This window comes from Mobula birostris, chromosome 13 (genome assembly GCF_030028105.1).
Source record: "Mobula birostris isolate sMobBir1 chromosome 13, sMobBir1.hap1, whole genome shotgun sequence".
Lineage (NCBI taxonomy): Eukaryota > Metazoa > Chordata > Chondrichthyes > Myliobatiformes > Myliobatidae > Mobula > Mobula birostris.
Genome location: NC_092382.1, coordinates 47,108,901 through 47,124,080, shown reverse-complemented (window position 1 = coordinate 47,124,080; position 15,180 = coordinate 47,108,901).

Sequence of the window (15,180 nt, the reverse complement as noted above, 5' to 3'; positions counted from 1 at the left end):
AAACCTGCAGGACGAAGGCGGGAGGGGGGGCGAGAAACCCCACAGCAGGAAGGGGGATGGGGAAGAGATATCCCACAGGAGGAAGAGGGATGGAGAAAAAAGAACACACAGCAGGAACGGGGTTGGGAAAGAGATATCTGACAGGAGAAAGGTAATGGGTAAGAGAAACCCGACAGGAAGAAGGGGGATGGGGAAGTGATCACACAGAACGAACTGAGATGGCATTTGTCACAATTCTTCGGAATCGTATTTACTACAGTTGATGAACAAAATGATTCAAACCGTGGGTCTGAGGGAATTTCTCTCACTCGGATATTTCAGGAAACACTAAACCCTTCAGTAAATCACTGATCGGAGTTTCCATAGCTGTCAATGTCCCTCACTGCCCAGCTCCAGGGTATTCACAGAATGTCAGTAATGTAGTCTGTCGGTGTGACTTTGTGAACTCCACATATTCTGTCTCATTCCCCGATGGTTAGAAAAGTGTTCCTGACGTGAGAGGGTCGGAAGCGGCAAGGGTAAGAGAGATCCCACAGGACGAAGGGGGATGGGGAAGAGAGATCCCACAGAAGGGAACCAATGGGAAAAGATAATCCTACAAGACGAGAGAATGCAGAAATAGATTTCAAGGGAGGGTGTGCCTGAACTGTGGAGAGGAAATATGCCCATGGGTATCTGGTAGTGAGCAAAGTCACACAGGTGGACTGATGGTGATAGCCACGCACGGAGAAGGGCAGGGGAGGACAATCTCACAATGGTATTTCTTTTCTTCTCACTGGGACAGTCCCCTGACGGTCTCTTGTCCCTCACCGGGAAGTGTGTGTGAATCTCTGACCCACCTGCTGCTGACAGTGTCAGTATCACTGAGAAGGAATATTGTCAATGGACGTGTCACAGGCAGCGAGAAACACGGCCATTCTTGTGATTTACTACTATTAAAGCAACGGCTGTTGTTCACGGGTCATTTGTCGCAATTCTTCACAATCAGATTTACTACAGTCTTACCCAAATTCCTTTACATTGAAACAACACAATGGAATAGTTTCACCGTTCAGAGTGAGAGATTCAACCTCAAAGCTTGGCACTTGTGCAGCCCGGGTCCCAGCCGTTGGATTTCTTCACACTGAATGTGGCAGTTCTCCAGGTCGAGGTGTTTTATTGTATCACAGAGTCCGATGACATGAGACAGGACCGCGCAGTCAATCGGGGTCAGTGTGATTCCACTGAATGAAAGTGTTTCAACAGACCCTAGTGTGTCCTGAGCCAGTCCACGATTCTGAGACTCAAACAGGTAGTGCAAAGTGTTCAGGAGGCTCGTTTTACCAGCTTCACTCCTCGTGTTTCCACTCTGGCATTTAACCTCCTCCATCACCCAGTCAATCTCCTGGCAGGTTGTTTCATGGGGAAATGGACCCAGAAACTCCTTTAGGCCCCGAGCTGACATTGGGGAGGAGAGACCAGCAACAAAACGGAGAAATAACTCGAATCGTCCATTGTCGCGCTCTGGGCTTCAGTGAGGAATTTCAGGATTTTCATGGGATGTAGAGTCAGGAACTGTGCAACAGCAGCTACAAACTCTTGGATGGTGAGGTGTGGGAATGTGTACACCACACACCGGGCAGAATCCTCTCTCTCCAAAACCTCCATCAGGAACCCGGACAGGAACTGGGAAGGCTGAAGATTATTCTTGTCTCCGTCTGTAAACACAATCTTCTTCTCGGACCCTCCTCTGAAGGCCATCTCACCAACCCTGAGTAACACGTCACGAGGGTTCTCAATCTCACGGCCGTGGTTTTTCATGATGTTGTAAATATAGTATGAATATGGTTGAGTGATGGTCTTGGGTACTCGCTGCGGGTCCCTGACTCTTTGTGTGAAGAAGGGGCCCAGTGCCAGAGCGAGGATCCAGCAGTAGGAGGGGTTGTAGCTCGTGGTGTACAGGATCTCGTTCTCCTTCACGTGCTTGAAAACAGCTGCTGCCACCGTCTGATCTTTAAATACCTGATGAAATATTTCTCCCGTTCCTCACCAGTAAATCCCAAGATTTCAGCCCAGACACTAATCTTCGCCTTTTCCAATAAATGTAACGTCGTGGGGCGGGTGGTCACCAGCACTGAACACCCTGAGAGCAGCTTGCCCTGGATTAAACTGTACACTATGTCAGACACTTCACACCACCACTCGGGATCTGGACACTAGTGCTTGGGTTCTGTGTATCTCCGACTGTCAGCAAAATCGATGTTGTGTTCGAATTCATCCAAACCATCGAATATAAACAGCAATCCCTTTGGGTTCTTCCAGACCTCGCTCAGGAAATTCTCAAAGTAAGGATACTTATCCAGAATCAGTTCCCTCAGGTTTATTCTACAGTTAATAGTGTTTAAATCCCGGAATTTGAAACTGAAGACAAACTGGAATTGTTGGTATGTTTTCCCCGTGGCCCAGTCATAAACAATCTTTTGAACCATTGTTGTTTTGCCGATCCCCGCGACTCCGGCCACTGCTGCCGAACTCCCAGATTTGGAATTTTTCCGGGAAAAGCTGCTCTGGAACAACTGATCAATCCGGATTTTTTCCAGCTTTCCGCGGAGATGTTTCTCTCTCCACTCCTCGTGGTCTCTGCCTCTTGCCAGCAGCTCATGTTCCACCAGTCTCCGATCTCGAAGAGTAGAAATGACCGTGAGCTCAGCGTATCGATCAACCAGCTGGAAAACATTCACCTTCTCCGTCATCAGGATCGTGTTCACTCTCAGTGTTTCAGTCTGTGTCCGCAGAGGCTCCTTGTGTTTCTGTTGAACATTTTAGGATGGACAGAAATAGGTTGTCAATGCCTGATCTGATGAACACTAAACACTCACGTATTTACCCTAATAATAAAGCTCCCTCCCTCCATGTATCAGATGAACACAAAGGAGCGCCAGAGACTGACAGAGCTTGGCACCAGAGGTGTCTGTGTTCATTACCATTTAAGACTCTATTAGTGGCTCCAGGTCAAGAGTTTTCCCACTGGGTTTACTCCCAAACTCTTCCCCATGAGGGGTCCAGTTCCAAGGCAGTGGAGTTTTGAGATCAGAGTTTTCCTGTTCCCGGATGAGCTGCCGATCACCGTCGACGAGCGACTGGCTGTAAGACACCAGTAACCCGCCTTTGCCCCTTCTCCTGTCGGAAGAAATGCTTTGCCGGGCTTAGTGGCTGAACCACTCGTGAAGGCCAGGAGCTGGACTTGGTTGTCAGAGGCTATTTGAGTCGCACGCCGCTGGGAGCATTTAATAGGTCGTGGCAGCTCATCCACACTACCACCCCCGGGTAAAACAATCTGAAGCAACCAAGGGGCGCTGTATTATTGACAACAGTGAATCGATAAATTGGTTTATTATTGTCACATGCACCACGATAAAATGGACAACTTTTCTGCATGCGATCCAAATAGATCATTACATCACATCGGTACAATGAGGACGGACAAGGAAAATCGTAACAGAATACTTCAGTGAAACCGTGTTACAGTTGCCGAGAAAATGCACTGCAGGCAGACAATAAGGTAGAAGGCCAAAAGAATCATTGGGAGGTCAGGGTTTTGTTTTAATCACTATGCTCCTAAACTGTAGATTCAACACCTACAACTGCAGCACTGTGTTGAAGATTACAACTGACAACATTTTGTGTTTTAATTTCGAGTTTGCACTTTATTCCGTTATGATGCGGTTTGAACGGCATCGTCTGGATGAAAGGTGCTTTATAAATTTGTTATTATTATTATTAATATTATTATCATTATTATTATTATTATTATTATTATTATTATTATTATTTTCTTAGCCTAAACTGGTAAAACCGGCATCGCCAAGCACACTCATGTCTGAATTGATAGGAAATTTCAAACTATTCTCGTGGTGTATAGTATTGTGGATTTTCGAGGATTTACACAAGTATTGCCGTATGGGCCTAATTTATTAATACTATTGTGGAAAGCCTTTGGGATGATACCAGTTATCGATATTACGATTGGGATAATGAATACCTTGTTCGTGTTCCGTAGTCTTTCATTTCCCCCTTTTAATTCAGCATATATCTAGTGTTTTTTGTACTAATTCATTTCTGTAGGTTATGTGTGTTTGGAATGGCTATATATATTTTAACAAAGTTGTTTTTGCTTGTTTTTTTCCTGTAAAATTATATCCGAACGGTTATCATGGATTATCCTATGTGAAATAATGATCTGTCACAGTATATATTAAAGGACTCTAACTCTAAAAAGTGGAACAGGTTTGGACTTATAATGAGTTATGGTGTTTTTCATCGGTTGTAGTTTAAGCAAGATTTTTCTGAATGTTGTCCACCACTTGATTGTGCTTGTGCAAGTAATAAAATTCAGTTAAACTGTTGCAGCATACTGCAAAGTCTTGGATTGTTACTGGTTTCTCTTGTAATTTTCAGCATTTATTGTCTTGATCCTATTGGTCTTTTATTCTGTATTATTGATAACTACATGTGTTAACAACCTTGTCCTGTATAGCTGCAATGATCTCTTCTGTTTCTGGGAAGAGGTCTCCAACTCTGAGCCAAGGGCTCGACGCTTCCTTGTCGGCAACTAGTCGGCTCAGATCGTGTGGATGTCTTCCATGGGGAGTAAGACTCTTCCATTGGTTAACGTTTTCTATTATTATGATAGTTTCTTCATTTTTATGGTAATGCTTTCATTTCCGTTCAGTGATGTCTAACAAGCCTGATAGAGTTCTTTGAGGAGGTGACCATGCATATAGATTGTCAAAGATTGCAGAGAGACATTGATAGGATGCAGAAGTGGGCTGAGAAATGGCAGATGGAGTTCAACCCGGAGAAGTGTGAAGTGGTACACTTTGGAAGGACAAACTCCAAGGCAGAGTACAAAGTAAATGGCAGGATACTTGATAGTGTGGAGGAGCAGAGGTATCTGGGGGTACATTTCCACAGATCCCTGAAAGTTGCCTCACAGGTGGATAAGGTAGTTAAGAAAGCTTATGGGGTGTTAGCTTTCATAAGTCGAGGGATAGAGTTTAAGAGTCACGATGTAAGGATTCAGCTCTATAAAACTCTGGTTAGGCCACACTTGGAGTACTGTGTCCAGTTCTGGTCGCCTCACTATAGGAAGGATGTGGAAGCATTGGAAAGGGTACAGAGGAGATTTACCAGGATGCTGCCTGGTTTAGAGAGTATGCATTATGATCAGAGATTAAGGGAGCTAGGGCGTTACGCTTTGGGGGCAATGAGGATGAGAAGAGACATGATAGCGGTGTACAGGATTATAAGGGGAATAGATAGAGTGGATAGCAGCGCCTCTTCCCCATGGCACCACTGCTCAATACAAGAGGACATGGCTTTAAGGTAAGGGGTGGGAAGGTCAAGAGGGATATTAGAGAAAGGTTTTTTTACTCAGAGAGTGGTTGGTGCGTGGAATGCACTGCCTGAGTCAGTGGTGAAGGCAGATACACTAGTGAAGTTTAAGGACTACTAGACAGGTATATGGAGGAATTTAAGGTGGGGGTTTATATGGGAGGCAGTGTTTGAGGGTCGGCACAATATTGTGGGTCGAAGGGCCTTTACTGTGCTGTACTATTCTATGTTCTATGTTTTATGTGTACCCCTTATGAGATTTGCATATGCTTGTATGGAATACTAAATCCTGCTTGGGTAGATGTAAATATATCCTTAGAGCTAATTGTGGATTTCAGAAAAGGCAAGATGAGGGAACACAACACACCAATCATCATAAAGCGATCAGAAGTGGAAAGAGTGAGCAATCTCAAATTCCTGGCTGTCAATACCTCCGAGTGTCTAACCTGGACCCAATATATCGATGCAGCTACAAAGAAGGTGCAACAGTGGCTATCCTTCATCAGGAGTTTCCAACACCACTCGAATATTTCTACAGGTGTAATTTGGAGAGCATTGTAATTGGCTGCATCACCGTTTGCTTCATGGGGACTACTGCACAGGATTGGAGTAAGGCACACACTCCACGATTCAGGAACAACTTTTTCTCTGCCATCCAGATTCTGAATGGACATTGAACTGATCGATAGTGACTCATTAATCATTTTAAAATTTCTGTTTCTGCACTACTAGTTTAATTTAATATTTTATAGAAACACAGAGATAGGTATAGCTATATATGGTCAACTTCCAAGCATTGAACCAACTTTGCCACTCAAGCAGCTGTGCTGCACAGTGCACGTGTCTTGCATGGACAACTCCAGATTACTGAAAGCAGTACTCTACGGAGAATATTCTCGGGGCAAGAGAGTTCGTGGTGACCCGCGCAAATGGTACGAAGATCGAATTGAGCAGCGGCTCTCTCAGGCACATATGGAGATCAACAAGTGACAGAGACCGCTGGAGAACGCTGATCCACAACGCAGCCAAGAAATTTGAGGAATCCAGAAGAGCGGCTGATGAAGAAAAGAGCAGATGCAAGAAGAACCTTTCAACCCAAGCTCCCGCATCTCACCTGTCCCTGTGTCCCTCCGGCTCCCAAGTCTGCAGATCCAGAATTGGCCCCGACAGTCACCAATGATCGTGCCGTCGTCCCAGAGGACGTCTTCCCTCCTGTCGGTGTCGCCATCCACAACTATAATCGGCTAATTAAATTTGCTGACGTCACTGCATTGATTGACCTAATCTCAAATAATAACGAGGCAGCCACACCTCCTCTCTTGTCACCATTCAGGGCCCCAGTCCTTCCAGGTGAGGTAACACTTGACTTGTGAGTCTGTTGGGGTCATCGTTTGCATCCGGTGCTCCCTGTGCGGCCTCCTGTACATCGGTGAAACCCGACGCAGATTGGGGGACCGCTTCGTCGAGCACTTCCACTCCGCCCGCCACAACAGACAGGATCTCCCGGTGGCCACCCACTTCAACTCTGCTTCCCATTCTCATTCAGATATGTCCATACACGGCCTCATCTACTGCCATGATGAGGCTAAACTCAGGTTGGAGAAGCAGCACCTCATATACCGTCCAGGTAGTCTCCAGCCCCTCGGTATGAACATAGAATTCTCCAACTTCCGGTAATTGCCTCACCTCCCTTCCTCTATCCCTATTTCACTCTGCCCCCTCCCCCAGCTGCCTATCACCTCCCTCATGGTTCCGCTTCTACTACCCATTGTTTTCCTGCCTATGACGTCGGTGCTTCCCCTACTCCACCCTGTTGTCTTTCAAATTACTGGTCTTTCAACCGAACCTACAAGCATTCTTCAAATCCTTCCCCCTCCTTCATTCTTCAGTACTGACGAAGGGTTCCTGCCCGAAACGTCGACTGATCGTTTCCACTGATGCTGCCCGACCTGCTGAATTCCTCTAGCGTGCTGTAAGCGTTGCTTTGATCCCAGCATCTGCAGATTACTTTCTGTTTACAAGTCATCACCCTGACACAGTGTTGTCCAGAAAACAACCTGTCCCTCAGTGTCGCAAAAGCAAAGGAGCTGGTTGTGCACTACAGGAGGAATGGAGACAGGCTAACCCGTATTGACATCAATGCATCTGGTGTTGAGAGGCGGAACCGCCTTTGGTTCCTCGGCATACGCATCACCGAGGATCTGACATGGTCTGTACATACCGGCTGTGGGGTGAAAAATCGCATCAGCTCCTCTTTCACCTCAGACAGTTGAATAAGTTTGGTTAGGACCCCCAAATTCGAAGAACTTTCTAAAGGGGCACAGTTGAGAACATCCTGACTGGCTGCATCACTGCCTGGTATGGGAACTGTACTTCCCTCAATCGCAGGATTCTGCAGAGAGTGGTGCGGACAGCCCAGCACATCTGTAGATGCGAATTTCACACTATTCGGGACTTAACCGAGACAGGTGTGTAAAATGAGCCCGAAAGATCATTGGGGATCCAAGCTTGTCCTTAATATACATCAAACACGAGAAAATCTGCAGATACTGGAAATTCAAGCAACACACACAAAATGCTGGTGGAAGCAGCAGGCCACGCAGCATCTATAGGAAGGAGTACAGTCGACGTTTCGTGCCTAGACCCTTCGTCAGGACTAACTGAAAGAAGAGATACTAAGATATTTGAAAGTGGGAGGGGGAGGGGGAGATTCGAAATGATAGGAGAAGACAGGAGGGAGAGGGATGGAAAGTTGATAGGCAAAAGAGATACAGAACTGGAGAAGGGGGAGGATCATGGGACTGGAGGCCTAGAGGGAAAGAAAGCGGGAGGTGAGTCCAGAGGAAGATAGAGGGCAGGCAAGGAGTAATTGTGTGTATTAGAGGCGGACGCTGGGAGCGGACCCAAATGCAAGACACAGGCACGGATGTACTCGAAACAGGACTCGGAGTGTCAAGAAACCAAGGGAAGTGGGGGAAGAAAGGACACTGGACATATACACAGGCCCTGGATGAGACTAGGATTCAGGGCCTGGGCAAGGACTTAGACTAGGAGCTGGGACGGTAACACAGACTTGGGCTCTGACTTTGGCTAGGAAGCGGATCCAGGACAACGAACTAGGAACTAGGAGCCTGCGCTTCGACTCCGAGCCAGAGACTGGACAAGGAGCCAGAACCTGGGTCTTGACTCGGGCTCGGACCCCGGAACTAGGCGTGGACATGACGTGGCTACAGGACTGGACATGGCTTGGGTTCTTCGAGGCTTACCTACAGGACTAGGCGAGGCTTGGGTTCTTCGAGGCGTGGCTGCAGGAGTAGGCAGGCTTGGGTTCTTCGAGGCTTGACTACAGGACTAGACATGGAACTCCTGCACAGGACGAGGCACATGGACAGGACAAGAATCCGAAGCCTTGACTTGTTCTTTAGAGAACAAGAACACGGAGCCTTGGTCTTGGCAGAACAGGAACACAGAGACATGGAACACAGAGCAGAGACCCCTCCTTGGGTACAGGACTTGGGGCCGGGACTATACACAGAATCAGGACCCCTTCTTGGGAGCAGGATGTAGGGCCGGGATTTGTACACAGAACACTGAGAGACAGTTCAAGGTAGCTGCAAACTGCCGGACCTACCTAGCGAAGGCGTGGACACAGACGGTTCTAACACAAAGTAGCGGCAAACGGCTGGACCTACCTAGCGAAAGCGAGGACACAAAGAGACGGTTCCAAACAACTATAGCCAGTTCCTAACTTGACACAGCAAGGCTCTGGTCTTGCTCCGGTGGTAGAACTTGACAGCGATACAGGCAAGTTTTCAGGAGGAAGGTGAAGGTGAGGGAAGGGAATAGTCCAGCAAATGGAGCTGAACCCAGGAGCTATTTATCTAGCCAGCCCAAAATGAGAATCAGGTTGCTCAGTTAGAGCACCCAACAGAACAAGGAAAAACAGGAAAGCCTGGAATAAAGAACGATGAACCGGACCGTGAACTGGAATGCGGACTTCACGGACCGGGCCATAACATGTTGAGAGGGACAGCGAGAAAAAAAAATAGAGAAACAAGTGGGAAATGATAAATAATTAAGGGATGGGGTCAGGAGGGGACCCTCCCGACCCCATCCCTTATTTATTTATTATTTCCCCCTTTTCTTCTCTCTTTATTTCCTCGCTTTCTCTCTCACTATTTCTCCTTGCCTGCCCTCCATCTTCCCCTGGGCTCCCCTCCTCCTTTCTTTCTCCCTAGGCCTCCCGTCCCATGATCCTCCCCCTTCTCCAGTTCTGTATTCCTTTAGCCTATCAACTTTCCATCCCACCCCCTCCCGTCTTCTCCTATCATTTCGAATCTCTACTCCCCCCCCCCACTTTCAAATCTCTTGCTATCTCTTCTTTCACTTAGTCCTGACGAAGGGTCTTGGCCCGAAACGACGACTGTACCTCTTCCTATAGATGCTGCCTGCCTTGATGCTCTCACCAGCATTGTCTGTGTGTTTATTAATATGCGTGTATGTTTCATATTCATTCATCCGTCGTATTGTATCCTGATGCTCTGTTTTATCTTCGACTAGCTTATTGCACCTGTTATTATTTTTAACGCTCTGTACTTTTCTAATCTTAAGTTCATGTTTATATCTTTGGAAATTAGTTCTTTTATTTGAATATTGTTTTTTTTTATCTATACTGATGCAAGATCAACTAATTTCAAAACATCACTGTATAGCTCTGTCAAGGATTTTTTTTACGGATTTGATACCTGATTTTTATGCATTTCGCAAATTTAGAGAGCGTGTTTAAAGCGAGTCAAAACGATGGAGGGTTTAGTGAGTCGCTCTGTAAAATCCCGACATTTATGTTGATAACAGTGGTTGTTCTGCTGTGGTTGTTAATAAGGTGATCATTGTAGGCCAGTGTTATAGAAATGTCACAAGTATTGGATGCATCTTATATATAGTAGGAACTTTCCTTAACCATGTGAGGGACAGTATCGAATAGTTTTTGATAAACAATATAACATTGAAAAATTTCAGCTTTCCCCAGAGCTTGATATAGAATTACATAATATATTATCAGTTATTCCTTAATCCGTTCATACCCGAACAGTATCTTTCTGATCTCCCGTTGGTATATTTTGGTTATCAAAGTGAGTGGTTATTAGTTACGAGATGCACGGTGTTACAACTTTATATATAAAATTATCTTATTAGTAGGAGCCAATAATAACATAGTAGGTGACCATTCAATAGTCTCATAAATGCAGAATTAAAGCTGTCCTTGAGGGTTGTGGTACATACACTCAGTCTTCTATATCTTCTGCTGCCTGGGAATATGAAAGAGAGGATGTTTGAGGTGGGTTAGGGCTCAGCAGCGAGGCTTTGGGTGGGGAAAGTAGAGTCTTGTTACCTTGATAGTGTTCTTCCAGGAGGTGACAAAGGTGATGGATGAAGTTACACATGGACATCGTCTACTTGGATATTAGTCGGGTATTTGACAAGGTTCCACATGGGAGGCTGATAGAGAAAATTAACATGCTTGGGAACTGTAGCGAATTCTCCTGGCTGCCGGGGAACCAAATTGGGAGAAATTTCTTTCACTGGCTGGTGTTGAATCTGTGAAATTATTGTCATAGACAACTGAGGAAGACAAATCATTGAGTATATTTAAAATGTTCCTGATTAGGAAAAGGGGCAACCTTTACTGGGAGAAGACTGGAAAATGGGGTTGAGAGGAATTGCGGAGGAATTTTACTGAGCCGAATGGCTTAATTCTGCTCCAAAGTCTTATGGTTTTAGGGTGCATCCGGAGTATTGTATTCACTTCTGATTGTCCTGCTCTTGGAATGATTGGAGAGGGTGCAGAACAGGTTCGTCAGGATGTTGCGTGGATTCGGTGGCAGGTGCTTCAAGTACCGTAACTTGATAGACTTGGTTTCTTTACTCTGGTGTCAGAATAGAAATCTTACAGAAGTGTACAAGTTTGAGAGATCAGAGTTTAGGTAGACAGCCTGAATTTTAACATAGAACATAGAAAACGTATAGTACAATACAGGCCCTTCGGCCACAAAGCTGTGCCGAGCATGTCCCTACCTTAGAAACTACTAGGCTTACCTATAGTCGTCTATTTTTCTAAGCTCCATGTACCTATCCAAACGTCTCTTAAAAGACCCTAGCGTATACGCCTCCACCACCGTTGTCAGCAGCCCATTCCACGCACTCACCACTCTCTGAGTAAAAAACTTACCCCAGACACCTCCTCTGTACCTATTTCCCAGCACGATAAATCTGTGTTCTCTTGTGGCAACCATTTCAGCCCTGGGAAAAAGCTTCTGACTATCTTGTCTTGTTATCTTGTTATCAACTATTTTGTTCCCCGCCCCACCACATATGACTGGTGTCTAATATCAGAGGGCATTTGTTTAAGGAGAGATGTGGTACAGCACTTGTGGGTGGTGTTTTTCACAGAGTGTTAGGTACCTGGAATTTACAGCCTGGGTCATGTCGCAACTATGTTATAGATGCTCCTAGATATACATGAAAGTGCAGGAAATGCAAGGGTATGGTCAATAATATAAGAGAGGATACCAATGTTTATTTTTTTTTCTTTCCCAGATATATAAAGAGTAAAATAAGGGAGAGGGTTGATATCGGACCACTGAAAAATGATGTTGCAGATGTAGTAACAGCTGAAAATGAAATGTCAGATAACCTCTGTGGAAGTCACTAGCAGAATTCCAAAATTAAAGAACATTCACTGACAGAATTTGCTATTACGAAGGAGAAGGTGCTTCGGAATCTGAAAGGTCTGAAGATAGAAAAGGCACCTGAACAGGAAGATGCATTGTATCAGGAGGCTGCCTGGTATGTGTGAGGAGTACACTGCCCAACAGCTAGGTTAATACATTAACAGCTCGAACAGCTGGAAAAGCTGGAAAAATACATTTTAGAATATTCAGGCTGCATCGAGAGATTACCTGAATTGTAACCTGAATCCAGAGATCAGCGACTGATTAATAGTGAATTTTCATTACCAGATTCTGCCAAGTCACAATCTAATCACAGATGTGGTTTGAACTGTGCCTTTCATCACTTACCTATCAGTTCAGTGGGTACCTCAGATAACCCCTGGGCGATGTTCATGTACTCCTGTGGATCAGGACCTGTTTAAATCAAAAACGAGTTCATGAAAACAGAACTAAAATAATTAAACCTGTTTATTTCAATGTGCCTTTGTGTTCAGTACATGTTTTTAACATACCGAGTTCCTGTATTTCCCTTAGTATTCTGTCCAACTTCGGTAACTCAGTCCTCCATGTCACAAAGGATTCCTACATCGCCCTCCGGGCCCGGGAGCCTTTGCCCATCACCAAACTGAGGAAGAGTCTAGAACTCTCTGCCCGGTTTCCTTTCTCTGTCAGCTCAGTGACTTTCTATAAAAGGAAACAATGAATTTATCGTGGAACAGACAGACAGACGTGGAGAATGTGCAGGAAAGTATCTGTTCATGTCCCCAGTAGTTCAGAACTAATGTAGTCACTGGGCTGCTGTCTCATCCTCCCTGGATTCAGTCACTAACACAGAAACAGTAACTGAAGGAAATTCTAAATCAATATTGTGTAAGAATGAGGATTTACTGACCCTGCAGTATATTCAACGTGATGTACTTACTTGTCCATCAATGTGCAACATTACATCAAAAAGATGTGACAACAAGAACAGAAGAGAGGGGAGATCGAGAGAGCAAAACAAATGGATGGCAGACATCACTGAATCGTGGCTAAAAGAAGATCCTAATTGGATGCTTACATCTATGGATAAATACTTAATCGAAAGGGTAGGCGTGTAGGCGAAACGGTTGGGTTGACTCGGTTCTCATATAAAAATAAAAGTCCTTATAATGAGGTGATATCGGATTAGACGGTGTAGATGTTAAGGAACTGCACCGGAAAAATTACCCTGACGGAACAGTAACCAGGATGTGGGCTACAAATTTCAGTGGGAGAAAGAAGAGGCATGTAAAGAGGTCAGTGTTAAAATAATCATGGGGAATCTCAATATGCAGGTAGATTTTGGAAAATCAGGTCGGTGCTGAATCCCAAGTGAGGTAATTTATATAATGCCTATGAGACGGCTTTTGAGAGAAGCTTATGGTTGAGCCCACTATAGGAAAGGCAGATCTGGATTCAGTGTTGTGTATTGCACCAGATTTGATTAAGGAGCTTCAGATAAATAAACCCTTGATCATAAAATAGCAGAACTCACACTTCAGTTTGAGAGGGAGATGGTAAAGTTAGATGTATCCGTATTACAGTAGAATAAGAAGAGGACTCTAGCAGAGGCAACAGCAAAGCAAGAATAGATGAAAATTCGGGGAGCGATTCGGAAGGCGTAGGTAGAGGTAGATAATCCCAAGGATAAAACATTATTCCAAAGGAGGGATGATCAACCGTGGCTGACGAGGAAGTCAATGCCAGCACAAAACAAAGGAGAGGGTATAGAATGCAACAAACTATAATGGAAATCTGAGGGACTGGGAAGCTTTTGCTAATCAACAGAAAACAACTAAAAAGCTGTAACTAGAGAAAATATGAAATATGAAGGAAGGCTAGCTAATAATGTAAAATAGCTTACCAAAAGGATAGTCTGATGTATATGCCCTTTCAGGACAACCTATTAATTTTTGATATCATGCGATATCAGCTTTGTGCGTGGTGTTTCATGTCCAACCAATCTTATTTTTTTTGCAGGAAGTTACAAGGTAAGTTGATGAATGGAGGGTGGGCAAGTTCAGTTCCTCAGTATTCAATGAAAAGTGGTAAATTGGATTAGACAATGTTTTTTGGAAGAGGACAGAGTGGTTATAGACTGTTAAATTTCTAACTGGGAGCTTTTTGTTTTTTTTTTAACTCATGGAGTGCCACAGGAATCGGTGCTGGGTCCGTTGTTGTTTGTCGTCTGCATCAATAGTCTGGATGAAAATGTGATTAATTGGATCAGTAGATTTGCGGATGACACCAAGAGTGGGGACGTGTAGTAGAGAGTGGGGAAGACTACGAAAGCTTGCAGTAGTGTCTAAATCAGCTGAGAAATGGACTGAAAAATGACCGATGCAATTTCATGCAGACAAGTGCGACGTGTTGCACTTTGGAAGGGTCGATCTTATACAGTAACTGGTAGGGCACTGAGGAGTGTGGTAGAACAAAGTGACCTTTAATACAGGTCATAATTCATTAAAAGTGGTAGCAAAGGTAGATAGATGGTAAAGAAAGCATTGAGCACGCTAGCATTCATAAATGAAAACCTCGAGTACAGGAGGTGAGATATGATGTTGAACGTATATAAGACATTGGTGAGACCTAATTTTGAGTATCGTGTGCAGTTCCGGTCACCTACTTATATGACAAATGTAAAGAAGATTGAAAGAGTACCGAGAAAATTTACAGGGATATTGCCAGGACTGGAGGACCTGAGTTATAAGAAAAGATTGAACAGGTTAGGACTTTATGCCTTGGAACGCAGAAGATTGAAGAGATACTTAGTAGAGATACACAGGGTAAATGCAGGCAGGCATTTTGCACCCACGTAAAGAAGTACTACAGAAGATGTTTTGAATAAAGGATGAAAGGTGAGAAGTTCATGGAGTACTTGAGGGGAAACGTCTTCACTCAGAGGGTGTGAGGGTGTGGAACGAGCTAGCAGCACAAGTGGTAGAAGCGGTTAAGAGAAGTCTGGATAGATACATGATTGGTAAGGGTATAGAACGCTAAGACCCGTTTCAAGTCAATGGTAATAGGCAGTTTCAGTAGTTGGGCATGGATTAGA